The following is an 18,198-nucleotide window of genomic DNA, read 5'->3' as shown; positions in this document are numbered from 1 at the left end:
TTGTGAATGGAATATATTTTCTGAATACATTCTCTAATTAGCCTGTAACACAGTTTGATTGTTTGTAGCAATTAGTAGGTTTATGCCTTGCTACTTGCAGTTTTAAAGTGTAATTTTTTCACAGATATATTGTTGGTTTTGGTATTGATGTTCTTATTGCCTGCCATATAGACTGTCTAAATTTTGGTCTTCCCCATAAAGCTTGTTAAACACACACACACACACACACACACACACACACACACACACACACACACACACACACACACACACACACACACTAAAAAATGCAGTGATGTCAAAGGTGCCTGACAAAAAAGATCATGGAGCTAAAGAGCTTAAGTTACCAAGAGAGAAACTGGAGTCCTTGTCCCTGTATTCAGTGTACTATAGAAGTCTTATGGTGATCTGTTTCTTGCATTTTGGGACATTAGGGATCCATCAGACCAAGACCTTTTATTTCTCCACAAATCCAGAGGTCCAGAGAATAATAGGGATGTGAGCCTCCTTCAGAAAATAAACATACCACTGTGAAGAGACAGATTTGTTATGCAATGATTACCCCTTCTCTGGAGCAAACTTCCTCTGCAGATTATGTGATGTGGCACATACTCTTACATCAGAAAAAAATAGAAAATTATATGAATCTTTTTAAGTTCATGCTCCTACCTTAAATGACTGGCCTATCAGTCCTTGCAAAAACGAGGTAACATCTAAGCATGGGTACTGGCAAGATACAAATGGCCATATGGCAAGTGTCCTTGTATATTCTATGACTCTATGATCCTAGGATGTCTTATCAACTATACCTTCTCAGCTAATCCCCTGACTTTATCTTGCAGTGCTGTACAACATTAAGAAGTGTTATATTTACTTTCCCATTTTCTTGATTATCCCTTTGTTGTGTAACCACAATTTCTGTAATCACATTTTTCTGCAAGCTTTTGTTTCTTAATAACATTCTCAAATTTGAAACTCAAGTTTTGTTTTCCAACTTCTGTCCTACTTCCTTTCTAGTTAGCTTTATCAATTTCACATGTATGATTTTAACACTGGACTATAAAATGTTTGTTTGTTCCTGTCTATCAGAGGTATTTTAATGCAAAACGTTGTCATTCTGCTGTACTTTCTTTTATGAGCCCATACTGCTTTTGTCAGTAGAGCTCAGCACTTAATTGATCCTCTTCATTGGTTGCAGCACAGGTATTGTTCTGCTTATTGAGATTTTTCCTTTCAGTTTTCAGGACAGGCAACTCACAAGCAGTTTCACAAGGTTTGGCACAAGTTTATTTCTCATTATTTCAAACATCCATTATTCCTACCCCCCCCCCCACCTTTTTTTACTGTCAGAAGGTTTCCTTTCAGATTCAATATCTCATTTTTGCTTTATACAGCAATGAACCACCTTTTCCCTGAGAGTTTAACTTTTGTAATCAACACCTTCATCACAGTAACCATCTTTTCTTCTGTCTGAGCATTTTACATTTAGAAACAGCATTTTGTTAAAGGCACTTTTTATCGTGTGCACTTCTTTCTGATCCAGGTTTTTTGTATGACATCAACAAAAATGTCCTTTTCGGGGATACCCTATAACTAATGCAATAACTTTTATTGCTCAAGCAAGTACCCGTACAGGCATCGTTTAAATGTTCTTGTAGGTATACTAGTTATGTTTTGTCAGCAATTCACTAATCAAAAAGACTTTTACATGTCTCATACACTTTGTCAAAGGTTTCTTACTACTTGTCAGACAGAAATTTGCACTGACATTACCTGGTAAGATTCAGTGCTGTATACAACTATAGACTTGGTCACTAACAGCAGAATATAGACTTGGTCACTAACAGCAGAATATAGATTCTGTCACTAACAGCAGAATATAGACTTGGTCACTAACAGCAGAATATAAACTCGGTCACTAACAGCAGAATATAGATGTGGTAACTAAAAGCAGAGTATAGACCCGGTCATTAACAGCAGAATATAGACTTGGTCACTAACAGTAGAAGCATAGCTAGAGTGGGATAGCTGTGCTAAGCACAAAGTGTTAGGGGCCACAGTTTCAGTACTAACAATCATTTGCATACTGACATTTCTAAACACCAGTATAGAAATTATCTCTAGTACTGCTTATATGGTCAAGGGTGAAGCCTTCTTCAATACTTTGTGTGTGGCCTTACATTGCAGCCACTTGCTACAGTTTGAAAAAACAATTTTTTTTGTTTGCTTTTCACTTGAAGAAGCACAAGCATATGGGACCTGATGATCCACCATAAAAGAGAAGTGAGGAGTGCCAGACTGGACAATGGTCTAGTTTGTTTCTTCTCTTGAAGAAGGATGGACACACATGACCTGGTGTGCCTCCTTAGAGCAGAAGTGATCTAGTTGAGTCAGCCATGGCTTTGACCTCACCTGTGAAACGTTCTTCTTCTCCTTCGTCAGCTGTGTAAGGTGCCTGTCTGAAACTGGGCATCCTGACATCCACTTATCAGCTTCTCTGTAATAACCTCATAATAAAACAATGCAAAACTAAGACTAACTTACCTTTAATTTCCCTACAAACTGTTTAAAATTTCTCTAAATATTAAATGATTGTCATATAACTTGTATTGATTCTTAACTGTTGTTTTTAGATTATGTCTAATATATTATAATTATTTAAACTGATATTTGAGGACTGCAAAATTATTGTTTTTAAAATGTTTTGTAATGATTTGAAGCTTTTTTCCCAGGTCCTCTGCTGAAAATGGGGTTGTACCCAGTCAGATTTCCCTATAATGAAATGTCAGTAAAACAATACATAAATAAATAAAAACTGTATAGATAAGATATACAAGCCATAAATTCATGTTAATTTTCACTGATGAATCTAGTAAGCTTCTAAAAATCCATCCACCTTTTTAATCTGAGTGACATGGTGTTAACTATTCTGTTGTATTTTCTTCTTTAATCAGTGTGATTTTTGTTAAACTTTATTATGTCTCTGCTCACTGCTTATGTAATACATGAAATATGCAGCATCCTTTAGCCACACGAATCCCTCTCACTGGATTTCAGTTTTTAGCAAACACTCAAATTGCTTTCCAGATGATATGTATTCTGAAAGATAATTACCCTTGTTGCCAGGTATTAGTGTACAACCTACCCCCCCCCCATATATAATCTGCAGCTTTGTTCACAAACTTTACAGAGCTTTTAATTGAAATTATGTTGCTTAACTGCTCCCTGGCCTTTAAAGTTATATGCACTAATGACAGCTTTCTTATATAAAGGTCATGAATTGCAAGATTCTAGGAAGAATTTGAACTTAAGTAAAGGAGTATTTGCAGAATTATGCCTATCTAAAGGTCATCATTGCAAGATTCCTGTAAGAATCGTAAGTAAAGCAATACTTTTCAGAACTGCATTATACACAGTTACAAGACGATCTACAATGGAAGGGTACAAAGATTAAGTTCATCTCACTTCAGTTAAACAGAAATTCACAAAACATCTGGAAATGTTAAGGAAAAGAAAAGTCTGGGATAAGTAACTAAATACACTCTCCCTTGGTCTATCTGTCTGTTTGTGCATGTCTCTCTCTCTCTATCATGGTGCTACCTATGTTATATCCTTTTATGTATATATACCTATGTTCTATCCTTTTTAATGTAATAATATAGTATGAACAATAAACAAAGCAGTGTTTCTATAATACAAAATACAGGATATCAAAAACAAAGAAAGATGAAAGACCTCACTCACTTCAGCAATGTTATTATAGCTTGATACAATGGTGTATGACTCCTTATACAGTATTGCTCATATATTACTGTGTATTATATATGTGTGTGCAAAAATCTGTCATCCCACACCTATTACTTTTCAGTGCACAAACTGACTTAAGGAAGCGGTAGAATCTATTTCGAAAGTTTCTGCTTGCAATTTGTTTGTATTGAGTTAGCAGAAGGGCAGTGCATGTTGATGGGCTAAATACTGTATCACAAAAGCATCCTTAGATTTTGATGAATGTGCTGCATGCATAAAATGTAAAAAAGATGTCATATAAGGAATAGTCCCATTGGCTCTGTTCATTTCACGTTCTTAACCAATAAGTTATTTTTTATTTAAATAATTGTCCATATTTTCTGCAATCTTAATGATCACAATATTGTTTATGTGTGAAGTCATTTTCATTATAGTAGCTAATGGTAAACCACCCTGTGTTAATTCATGAAAATGACAACTAATGTGATACAGGTGTGCCACAGACTTGACTGGTTACATGAAGATATTTCTCCTGCAATTTGTAACATATGCTGTATATATATATATATATATATATATATATATATATATATATATATATATATATATATATATAAGATATATATACAATGAAGAGAAAAGATTATTATTAAAGTGAGGATCAGCTGAATTTGAATAGGCAGCAACAAGCCTCCATTTATTTTTTAAGGTTTTGTTTAACTGCTTAGCTTGACATTAATGTGAATTAACCAGAATTCCACCTTGCTACCCTACTGCCATTAATGTCAGCATAATGTGCATTATAATTATGATTTATAATAACACTGGCAGCTTATCTGCATATTGTTCACTTTTTTTAAATTAGTTTGATGGTAGGATCACACATTCACTAATTAACACCTTCTTTCTGTGGGTACTAATGAGTTAGTCAATGTTTCTCCTTCAGGCTGCCTTGTCTGGTACCTTTATTATAATAAATTCTATTGGGTATCACCAGCTCCAACAGTCTGCTTTAATTAAGAGACAGATGTCTTTGGCTCACTTTCATTTAACACATAATGCAAAAATTTTCCCTGGATGTTAGTAGAGGGGAAAATGTTTTACCCTTTGACTGCTTTTTCATTATACATGTCGCATTCGCCTAGCTGAGCCTTTGGGAAAGACATTTTGCTTCAGAATTGTATATGAGGAACACTGGAGCAGAATGCTGATGTTAGGGTGACAAATATATATTTTTCATGTAATGAGCAGGTGACCTGTCTGCTATGAAAATTCTTTTCTGAAGGAACCAGAAATATTTTCTACTAAAATTAGCTTGAAATAAGCTTATTTCTTGTGTCAGAAATTAGAAAAAAAGACAGAATGCCAAAGATATTCATACATCTGACATATTTAAGCCATTTAACTAGTTTTTGCAGTATTTTGCATTGTAAAAATGTCCTAGTTTGTTAAATCATTCAGATACGTAGAAATGTCATTTGAATTCTAGAACTGCATCTCCATATTGTGCATTTTCCCCGGCAGGTTAGGTTTGAGCTCATTAGATCTGTGGAGTCACTTTTCTCTGAATTCATCCTGATATGAGGAAGACTGTGGTCTCTTCCCCAACCACACACACACACACACACACACACACACACACACACACACACACACACACACACACACACACACACACACACACACACACACGCACAAACACGCATATCCAGGGTCTCACACAGAAACACAGTATATACTTACATATATATATATATATATATATATATATATATATATATATATATATATATATATATATATATATATATATATATATATATATATATGTACTAGCTGTACCCAGCCACGCTTTGCTGTGGCTCAGTCTGGTTAAATGGAAAAGAAAGAAAAGAGAAGGTGCACGTTTCTAATATGTTTAATTTCACAATGCTTGTGGGTATACAATATTTTTTGTTGTTCCATTGTTTGTGAAGATATAGAGATTGTCTGGTTTGCCGACTCTAGAACACACAACATATAATTGTCCATGTGAGAAGCAATCCGTGTGTAGATCTAAACCGCACAATTCTAAAGATTGGCCCTGAGCTTTGTTGATGGTGATTGCAAACGCCAATTGAATTGGGAATTGCAATCTCTTAAATTGAAATGGCATATCCGTTGGAATCATAGGAATGTGAGGAATGAGGGCATCTTCACCTTTGAAGGGTCCTGTCAAGATTGTTGCTTCTATGACATTGCTCATTAATTTTTTTACTGCAAGCTGCGTGCCGTTGCAAAGCTTTGGCTGGTTGATATTTCACAACATGATAATTGGCACGCTGATTTTCAATTGCAGTACGTGCGGTGGCATCCCTGGCAGATCGAGTGAATTCAAAAATTCTGTTGGATAATTAACTGCTTCATCTGCTTCCACAACAGTGTCGACGGACTTGTATGTGACTGCCTCGCTTTGAATGTTAGACTGAATAATATTGTTAAGTTCGTAGACGTCTTTGTTCTTGGCAGCAAGAATAGCTCATTCAGTCAGCCAATCATGATTCTTATAATTGGTTTGAATATTGGGAAATACTTTTTCAACCAATTCTTCTTTTGATGTCACTAAATTGCAGAAGATATGAGACAATGAAATTCGTCCTGAGGTCAGATCAACCGGCACCTTTCCGTTCCCAATTTCCACCAATTGAGGTGAGAATATCTCAGCTGTTTGATCGTTTTGCAGCTGGACATGCATATTTGTAGTTAATTTTAACGTCTTTACGTGTCGCCACAAAGTAGATTATTTCAGGCAAGCATTTATTTCATCTGCTGGTGTCGATCGAGGAGAACAAAGCAGATTTGAAGCTGCAGAACACGATCGCCGTGCTCACAACCGTGCATCCACAAGTCTGGCTGCACGTCGCTCTGCTGCTTCCTCGGCATGTATTTGAGCCATTCTTTGTCTGTTTCACTCGTTTGCTGATGCCCGTTCTTCCTCAGTTTGATTTGCAATTACTCGTCGCACTGCTTCCGCTCCGTGAGTAAGACGACCTAAGTTTGATATTCTGCGAGGCATTATTTGGATGAACTAAAGCAGATTGATTGCACTGAAAAAGAAGAAAGAAAGTTATAACAAAAACATATAAAATTGCATATTTGTATACAAATATATAGAATCCATAGTAGGTATATAAAAACACTTGAGTATTTGAATGCAACGTGTGACATCTATATAATAGTAGGTATATAAAAACACGAGCGTATTCGAATGCAACATTGTGTGAAAATTTCAAAGCAATCAGTGAAGAACTTTCGGAGATTTAAGATTTTGAACAAACGAACATTTACATTTTTATTTATATAGATGTAATATATATATATATATATATATATATATATATATATATATATATATATATATATACATATATATATATACACACACACACACACACACACACACACACACACACACACACACACACACACACACACACACACACACACACACACACACACACACACACACACACACATTATAATTATATTTAATGTAATTTAAGTACAGTTTGAATTATTTTGACAGCAATGTATTCTCAGGTACTTGGCTGCTAAGAAAAATTCCCTTTTTTGTGATGGTGGCTGTCCACTACCAGGCACATCTTTTTACTCTCCATCCAACACTTTGATTACTGTCCAAGTTACTTGCCATTAGTCACTGAAAAAAATCCCACAGCAAACATCAAAGTTGTTGGAATAGTCTGGGATGTGCAATAAGGGATACCTATAAGACAGTCACCAATTCCTTTCTGCCCACTTTTCTAAGGATGTTGTACATCCAGAAATGCCCATCCCCCATACCAACAACATTCCAAGCTACTGCGCTTGGAAAAGCTTAGCAACATCTGGGGCTTTACTGCAGTCTTTGCCAACAGAGCCACTCTCTGGGGAAGGATAATCTAATTGTCACAGCCCTTCCATAGTGCTATAAGGAAAATAAAAAGTTACACAAATCTTACTCACCCAAGATTAACTTTTTTATGGCATTCATCAATTTTTGTCTATATATATATATATATATATATATATATATATATATATATATATATATATATATATATATATATATATATATATATAAATTTTATTTTTTTATTTTATTTTACATTAGTTTACTGGGATGGTCTGACTGGGCGCAAGTCTATTTTCAGTAGAGGCCTGGGGAGAAAAGCTCTGTAGCACAATTACAAAGTTTGATCATCACAAGCAAAATTCACAATGTTACAAACACATTTCAAAAGTCATAGAAGCAAGAGAGTGGCAACATACATACTTATTAATTTTACAATTTTGTTGGTGTAAATATAAGGTTATTGTGGACATAGTAGTTGTAATACATACATAAAAAGTACTGTCTAGAATATAATATCTGATCTAAATGTATATATGAATGTGCATAAGTAGCACTCCTGTGCTCCTGTGGCATAAACTGAAACAAATCCCAGTTTGTGTAGTGTGATAAAGAAAATGAAATCTAATATCTTGAAAAGATTTTCTTTCTTGAATAAATATGGAAACATAAGTTCTATTCACATGTATCACCTATGTCAAGGTTTCTGAAATACGGAGTACAATCGCTCATGGAAAGTCACAACTTATTCAATAAAATCTTCAAGTGAGCATGGAAAAGCATTGAAATTAAATGGCTAAGTGAGATATTTGTAAACAATAAAGGGAGAACATTTGAGAAGGCCAATCAGCTTAGTTTCTGCTACTCCTTTCTCTCTTTCCACTAAAAAAAAAAAAAAAAACTTTTTCTAAGCTTGTTTCCTGCCTCTCCTGTGGGTAGTCTAGCTTGGATATATATTTGCTGTGTCCAGGACTATTTGTAGGCTTCTAGGGCCCCAGCCTTTCTGTGTTGGAGGGAAGCCTTCTAGCTTCATTTTGTTTCTTAGAACTAGCCAGTTTTTTGTTTCATCACTTGTTCAGAACTTATTGTAAGCACTAAATAAGCTACAAATTACTACAGCACTCAACTTTCCTCACTGTCTAGAGGAAAACAGTTTCTAGTACTTAACAAATAAGCACCTATCCAGGCATGTCTAAGGGTCAGCTCCCAGTGTTTTCTCCTGTCTACCTGATGAATCTGGGCACCTTGGGACAATGCAGTAATTGCCTCATGTACACAGACAACCCTCTCCTCCTACCAACCAACACTACAACCTGTGAGAGATGCACTTATATAGCCAAACTGGAAGCAAAGCTCTCTTCACCTAAGACTGGACTAGACAGTCAAGAGGAGAAGGTAAACACTTGCACCACACCACACTCAGCACATAGTCCCTCAAAACCTACACCACCAAAACACACACATAGAAACACAAAACACACACTTACATTTGCGGAGGCTCTCAGTAAAAACCTGCCCAAGCAACAGGGACCTCCAAAGCAAAAACACAAGCAACCTCCACCCCCCCCCCAACACAACCCAAATGACACATAGCTCACAAACTCAGTGTGCCACTCAACCACAGCCCATAAGGCATAATGACATACCCAACACTCTAGTCATAGGTGACTCTGTAGTCAGGCACACTGATGTTCCACTCACCAGGCTAAACAAGGAGAAAGTTACTGTCAGCTGCCTGTCGGGTGCCAGGATCCGCCACACAATGCATGCACTCAGGTCAATCCACAACAAGTACAAATATGACTCTGTCATTGTCCATGTCGGTGTGAATGACCTGAGACGTACCTCCCTGGACTACATGAAAAGAGACATGGAGGAGCTGTCCGATCTTGTAGCCCAGGCAGGTATGACCCTAGCCCTGAGTAGCATCCTGCCATCACCCAGAATGATACCACAGTACAAGGAAAAAATTATTGACTTCAACAATTGGCTAAGCTTCTGGTGTCATTCTAAGGGGATCCAGTATCTGTCTGCCTGGGATGACATGATCGACAAGCCACAATGCTTTGCCAGAGATGGCCTGCACCTGTCGCCTATGGGATTCCGGATACTGGCTAAGGCTCTAGCCACCCCTATAGTGCCTTTTTTAGGAAAGGTTCAAATGACAAATTCACCACCCTAACAGGTACAGGCAAGAAGAATCTGAGGGTATTGCTACTCAATGCTAGAAGTCTAAACCTCAAAATGCACTCTCTCAAGGTACTCCTTAAAATGGAGAACATTGACATCTGTGCAGTGACAGAGACCTGGTTCAAGGCTCCAGAGAGTACCCCTGCATTACCAGGCTATAATTCATACCACACCTTTCAGCCACCTAACCTGGACTGAACACTAAAGGCGGAGGCGTGTCCATATTCATTAAGGATATCCACACCTCCAGGCTAGTTGCTCAGCATAATGCATCCGAGATTATCCAAGTGCAACTAACTCTGGGCAAGACCGCAATCCAAATTGTAGCTTGCTACAGACCCCCCACCATGCCCCAGGATTCCCACTCCTCATTTTTTAATACACTGGAAAATATTAGGGTACAACCTAACACCCTAATAATGGGCAATTTCAACTACCCTACCATTAACTGGGAAAACTACTCATGCACCAACTCTTGTGCTCAACGTTTTCTGGAATTCATAAATTCCAATGCCATGGATCAACTTATCTACACCCCCACCAGGGGCAGCAATATCCTAGACCTGGTTATTACCAACATGGGCAACCAGTGCTCCACACCAGAGGTCAATTCCTCGTTGGTCAGATCCGACCATAAGCTAATCACCCTAGACATCCACATCCCTCCCCCACCCCCATTAGGGAAACCACAGTAAAGAATTTCTCCAAAGCCAACTTCACACTTCTTAAGACAGAAGTGGCAAACTTCAAGACACCCATGCTGATGGACAATAGAGGTATGACTGCTGAATCCTACACAAATGCACTTTATAAGCACTTACATGAGTGCATGGATCGTGCAATCCCTAACAGAACCAAGATGCTATCTTCCAAGAAAAGGAAGTCAATCTGGTGGTCCCCAGCCATAAACAAACTCTACAACAGAAGAAAGAAACTGTTGCAAAAAAGAGTAAAATCCCATGATTGGAGAAACTCCCTGGTCAGCTTCAGTAAGAAGCTGAGATCCCTCATAAAATTCTCCAAAGCTAGTTATGAAAACAAAATCACCACTGACTCTAAAGACAACCACAAAGCATTCTATAGCTATGTCAAGAATCTCAATGGCAACACTCAGATCTGCTCTGAGTTACAGCACAATGGCACTAAATATACAGAACCAACGGATATTGCCAACATCCTGGCAGATAGGTTCAGTGCTAACTTTACCCCTCTGTCATCCCCTAAAGGGCCCATCTCTATACCAGAAGAATGCAAAGTTCTTGTAATCACGGCTGCACAGGTAAAAAACACACTATCTAAAGCCAAGAACACAGCATCCATGGGACCTGATGACATCCCAGGCTGTGTTCTACATGAACTACAGAACGAACTGGCACCCCACCTAAGTACCATGTTCAATCATAGCTTCACCACAGGCTATGTGCCCGCTGAATGGTGCACAGTGACAGTTATCCCACTCCACAAAGGGGGAGCCACCACAGACCCCAGAAACTACCGCCCCATTAGCCTAACGAGCCTGGTCTGTAAGGCTATGGAGCATATCATCATGGAACTTATAAACAATGACATTGGTAATCTCCAAACTCAGGACCCCACCCAGTTTGGGTTTGTAAAAGGCAGATCATGTCTCCTAAACCTGACAGACTTCTTTGAAGCAGTGACCAAAGCCGTAGATGAGGGTAAGTTGATTCACACAGCCTATCTAGATCTCGACAAGGCTTTTGACACCATCCCCCACTCTGGAATTATAGATAAACTCACTAAACTAGGTATAAATCCCTATGTCACAAGATGGGTTGCCAACTGGCTCACTGACAGAACCCACACTGTGAAAGTAGCAGACTCCCAGCTTTAGACCAGTGACAAGTGGAGTACCACAGGGTTCAGTCCCAGGTCCTCTCCTGTTTGGTATCTACTTCTCTGAAGTACAGGCCAACACAGCAGGTCTTTGACTAATGAAGTTTGCAGATGACTGCAAACTAGGAGCCATAATCAAAACTCCAAAAGATGTGGACATCCTACAAAAGGCCCTTGCTGAGACAGATGCCTGGTGTCAAAGCCATGGCCTCAAGCTCAATGCCAAAAAGTGCATTGTCATTCCTTTTGGTAAAAACTCAGTACCCATGAACTACCACATAGGTGGTAGTCTACTTAACACTGAAAGTGTGATAAGAGACCTTGGGACACAGGTGGACAGTAGTGTCCCCTTTGATAATAACATCATCACAGTAGTCAGGAAATCCTTCTATGAGGCACACCTCATCACAAAAGGTTTCTCATCCAGGAAAACAGAGGTCATTGTTCCCCTCTACTCATCACTCATTAGACCCATTATAGAGTACAATGCCCCTTTTGGTATGTACCTCACAAGACATCTACAACAACTGGAAAGGCCACAGAAATACCTCACAAAGAGGATTACTGGCCTCAAAGAGATGCCCTATGCAGACCGTCTCAAAAAACTGCAGCTTTACTCTGTTGCATATCGCCTACTCAGAGGCGATCTCTGCCTAACACACAAAGCTATATCAAACCCAGAGCTTTTAGACATGCTCCACTTAAAGAAATCCCAATCCCTATGAGCTATACGGTCTAGGGACCTAAACCTTGTCACCACAATAAACAGAACATGCTGGAGGGATAGATTCCTGTCCCAGAGACTTCCCATACTCTGGAACAAACTACCTATCTATATCAAACAAAGCTCCTCATTAGCACTGTTCAAGAAAAATCTTGATGATTGGATGGGAGATAGGAAATTCACCCTGGGGATCACTTCTGTGGCTCTGCTCGACAGTGGCACAGGAAAATAATTTTCTTGGGTGGCGAAAGCCAGGATACCTTTGGCTAGGCTTATATAGGCCCTAGGGCCAATAGCCTAGTACCTACCTATGAACCTATGAACCTATAAACAATTTTGAGAATACATATACATGGATTAATGATTTGTTTAGAGAGATATTGCCAAAGATAAGCACAAACCCTGGGCTGATTCTATATGCAGGTAGTAGTAATAACCAGTTAATTCTGTAAGTAAATACAAAACTGTCAAACATTTCAAACAAAATGATGGAGACATCTGAGTCATGGCAAATGATATAAGACATACATTCATTATGAAAGTGTAATATATAATACTGTTTCTACACAGGAACTGTTCGAGTAAGAGTCGATAAGATCAAAATGATTTTAAGAACACAGCATATTACTATCCATTATTACCAGTTTTCCTCACGTTAACAGTTTTAGTTATATCATACTATCATTTTCATCTGAAATCACAGGAACCTCCTATGCTTACATTCTGTTCTGCTCTTTTATCTCTTGACATTCATCTGACATCATTAACTTGTGTCTGAATTTGTATCTACTGCTGGTTTTATTCCAAGAACAATTTTGCTACTGTACTATTGTAATTTTTGTATATGCATAAATATTAATGTACTTTTTGTGTATATCTTTGTATACATGGGACCTTTTGTACCTAGCACTCAATTGAAGTGGGGCTATGAACAGCTCAGTGGACTATCCTGAACAACAAATGGAAAAAAGACAGAAAGGCTGAAAGATAGAAAGAATGACAGAAGGAAGGAAGGAAAGAAACAAAGAACAGAATTATCAGTGAATAACTGTACAGTGTTACAAATATAACTGCACAGGCAACACGGAGATTCAAATTCAAATCTCAGTATATAATTAAAAATGTAGAGGTGCTGGTCTAACCTTTTACTATCAGCACTTGTCATTTTTCACACTGAGTGCATATGTTTGAGCAGGATATTTTGTGTACTAGTAACCAAAAGTGACCACTAGTAGTTTTGGTTAAAAGAGATTCAAGCTAGCAAGCTAACATTACATACTCAAACAAATTGCACTTCTAACAGAAGGATGAACTAATACATAACTCTTTATCTATATTCCTTAAGGCAATCTGACCGTGAAGCTGCCTACTGTGAGGTAGTAATTTACTCCACAGCTTGGGTAAGATGTGAACAAGAGCCAATTCTCCCCTTTTAGTAAGTGATTTAGGTATTGCCACATATAGGAATCTGCTGAATGCACAAAAACAAAACTGGTGCAATGCTATACTAAAATAGTTCACTTTACTGCAAATTGCCCCTTTAGAGCTCATTACTGTTCTGCCCTTAAAGAAATAAATTGGACTGAACTCCCACATCTCCTCCATTATAGCCAGCTGCTACTAGCTCATACTCTATACTACCCTAAGTGTCCAACACTAAAAGACATGCTTGAACACTAACACCCTAGCAAATCCCTTCACTCTAAATACAAACTCCTCTATGTCACTAAAGCCCAAAATACACCAGAAGCCTCCTTATACTCAAAACTCTGTGGCTACCCTTTGAAATGTCTTCTCACATGCCCTCAGGCTTCTTGAAAACCAACAGGTATTCAAAATACACCTAAGAGAACATCTCTCAACATCCTGGTTCTGTAGCCGTACATCTCCAGGATAAGTATAACATCTCTGCTTCTTCCTTCTCTTTTACTATACCTCTGCTCTCCTTTACTATGTTACCAGCTGTCACTCTGTCTTCACCCAATCCACCTTCTACCTATGTCTCTCTTAACTGTCTTTTTCCACTCATTTCATTTATATATCAAAATTGTACTATCCACCTTTGTAAATAACTCAGTACTCTGTATTGTGACATCTGTCCAACTGCATAGTTATTTATTTAGTTATACCTGACTAGAGTATAATTACCATAAGAAGCCTTGCTATTATAGTTACTATCTTATCTCTTTTGACATTGTAAAATAATTGTAATTGCATTCTGCCTGACTTTAATCATACTGCATGTATTGAAGCTTTTCTCCCTGGACCTGTACTGCAAAGGGGCATTTGTGCCCAGCTAGTCTTCTCCAGTCAACAAATGTAAAATAAAATAAATGCATTTTAAAAACTACATGGATTAGCCCTATTTAAGATTATATATACAGCTTTGTCTTGCTCATACATTAACACATTGTCATCATTAATCAGCATAGCCAAACACACCATTTGCCCTTTAACTTTGCTTTACTTTCGATAATAGGGGCGACAGCTATCAAGGTGTAAATAGGAACTTGAGAACATCTCCTTGTGGAAAATAGTGGATGTAAATTGTTCGTTAGTGCAGTCTTTCCCCTAAAGTAACATCCAAGAAGTCAGTCTTATCAAAACCGTGCTGGTGAGTAAACTTTAAAAAGCCTGTGGTATTGTTTAAATAATCAATAAAAAACAAAATTTGCATCACACTTCCTTTCCATAAAATAAGAATATCACCCAAAAACCTGTACTATGAATAGAAAAATTCACAACCTCTGATGGAGAATACATGCTTCTTCTCCCAGGCTGCTAAAACTAAATTTGCATACAAAGGCTCACATGCCAGACTCATCGCTATGCCTAAAACATGATGAAAGTATTTACCCCTAAAACACACAAAATTGCTCCTAAGGATGATATCCAAATATTCATACAATTATAAAATATCATTACTAGAAAAGTATTGAGTCTCCCTTTTCATTACAATGTCTTCACTGAAGATAATGCAGTTTAAATTTTACAGCAAATGCCAGGAGTCTCACAGCACATATGCTTTTCCATTCAACAAGTGCTTACACTTCTGATAAATGTATATCACCAGCAGTTCAGTTTTTGACCCGAGGGGGTCAATTATATTAACAACATGGAGGAAGTTACTATTTAGATAAGAAGAAGTCCCTAAATTATGCGGGATGAAAACACTAAGTTCTGAAAAACTCTGACATTTTATAGTGGTTTGGTGTTAATTTGAGTTTGTAGTTTGTTTTTTCTTTTTTTTTTTTATACATTCGTAACACAGTTTGAATCACAAAGATTTGAATACGCCATACTTTGGATCACAAAGATTTGAAGAAAAACAGAGGGTGCATTTTAATAAAGAATACATGGATTAATTTTCTGTGTAGGCATAGTGACATGGAGCTTACATGGAAGTAAACAGCAGTGCAATCCAGTAAATGGAGCTGAGGGCTGTGCACGACTGCGCGAACATGGACGTGTCTGTGGCATGCAAATCACCTCATAAGCAGGTGAATTGCATGCAAATGAGAGTGCTGGAACAATCCAGCAAGCAGATAGGCAGTGCTGCAGACCCCGTGTTGGTGCCAAAGTGTACATGGAAAAATTCCATATACATGAGCTAAAAAGTAAAGTGAACAGGGGCTGTAAAAGCTGAGTTAGAAGGACAGAAATAGCATAGCAGACTCATATACGTGCAAAACTATGCCCTGTGTGTTCAAAAAAGTAATTTTAAATAATTTAAAACAATTTTTTAATACTCATATTATTATGTCTCAGCGACATACAGCAGTGTGCAAACATGTCATTATGCAAAAAGAAAATATTTAAAAGTGTAAAAATTAAAAAAATAAAATATGTGACTTGCATGGAGTATGTACAATGCCAGATTTCTGTGGTTGCCAAGGAGGCATGGTCTGGAATAGTGCAGTCACCTGGTAGTGTGCATGGATCTATATGCAAATGAGCTGGGGTTACTGAATAGCAAAAATGAGTATCTGTGCCCACTGATCAAATCCATGTAGCCCCAGACCATGTTGGTGTCCACAGAAGAGTTAGGTTATATCAAAAGGGGGTATGTCTGTATTTCTTTAAGCACATTGAAGCTCAGCGGCACCTGTTTGCACACCACACCACTGAGCTGAGCGGGGAGGGGGGGTGTCCAGTGCCTGCTAAGCTTTGTTTAACTTTAGAGCATGTGTTTTAGCTAGTTTGAGCACTTTTGCTTGGCATGCCACTGTGCTGAGCATGTCCAACTATGAGGGTGTGTACATTGGGTGCTGAGCATTGCTTATATCTGAGGCATGGGTTTGCGCATCACCCTGCAGTGCTTAGGAGGGAAGGCTGTTTTAAAAAAAAAAAAAAAAAAAAAAAAAAAGAAAACAAAATTGCCTGGGAAAGCCAATCATATATAAATTACTGATGACCACTGTACCAGTTAAACTGGGTCATTAAAACACTGATAATGATATACTTGGAAGGTGGAATGCATCATAGGTAGCCAATCACACAGGCAGTACCTACAGAAGAGTACTAGAAAAGTTTCATACACCCTACTATCTGATTTCACCCCCATACTCTGCACCAGCAGAGTACAAACATGGGATTTTTAACTAAAGAGATGCAAGGGGCTGCTGCAGCTCTGCTACATCTGTATGTGCTAGATGCTGAGGTCAGTGCTGATGCTGCTGCTGACAATAGGCCTAGGCAGAGAAGGAGAAGAGTGTACAGGCCCAGAGTAACCTTCCAGGAGCTACATGAGCTGGAGATTTTACAGCTCTACAAGGTGGACAGGAACATACTTCAAGAACTCACCAAGTTCTGCTGCTCTCAACTCAGACCCAGAGCCAACAGAGGGGAACCCATCCCAGTGGAAACAAATATATGTCTAGTGTTTAGGATACTAGCTACAGGTACTTTCCAAAGACCAGCTGGGGACATAATGGGGGTCTCACAAGCATCAGCATCCAGGGTACTTCACTAGTTCCTGGATGCCATGGTAACACATGCCAGTGAGCACATTTATTTACCCCGCATCCCTGAGGAGAGGGCTAGCAGTATGTGATTTTTCCACCATATAGCACACTACTCTGAGGTATTTGGTGCCATAGACTGCACTCATGTACACATCAAGTCACCACATGGTGAGGAACTGCCAGTTCATGTGCAATGCCCAGGGCATTATCCTGAATGTGTGTGCTGGCAGCCCTGGCAGTTATCATGACTCCCATATCTGGCACGCCACAGCTGTACCAGATGTTTGCCGGGGGGATTCCATATAGCCTTGGCCAAGAGACAATGCATAACAGATGCACTGACAACCTAGTATCCTAGGGACTGACACCTTACTCCGACTCACATTCATAGTAAAAATGATGCCAGCCAGATCACACGACTTGCACCTAGCCATGTATTGGCTGTGTACTGTAAGCATCAGACAGAGTCAGCCCTGAAACACAGGTCTCTAAACCTCTGCATTCACAAGGCAAGTCACTATCCTATACCACAAATATACAGAATACTGCACTATGGTAGCATATGTATGGACCTGCTGCATGTATGCAAGGGAATAGAGGGGGCTACTGGGCAACTTGCAGAGAACTAATAGCTACTTGGGACAACAGGTACTCTGTCCAATACTGAGTGCCCCATAATAATCCATTAGGCCACATGGCTGGAAACCCCATTGCATTGTGCAAGGGAAATGCCAAACAGTGCGGTCATAGGACAGACTCACAACTGTTAATAACAGAGTCCCCTAGCCCCAACAAATCAGTGTTTCCATACAACTGCAGTAACAGTT

Source organism: Protopterus annectens, chromosome 12.part0, assembly GCF_019279795.1.
Source record: "Protopterus annectens isolate FY-2018-M chromosome 12.part0, PAN1.0, whole genome shotgun sequence".
Lineage (NCBI taxonomy): Eukaryota > Metazoa > Chordata > Ceratodontiformes > Protopteridae > Protopterus > Protopterus annectens.
This window is presented reverse-complemented; position numbering follows the sequence as displayed.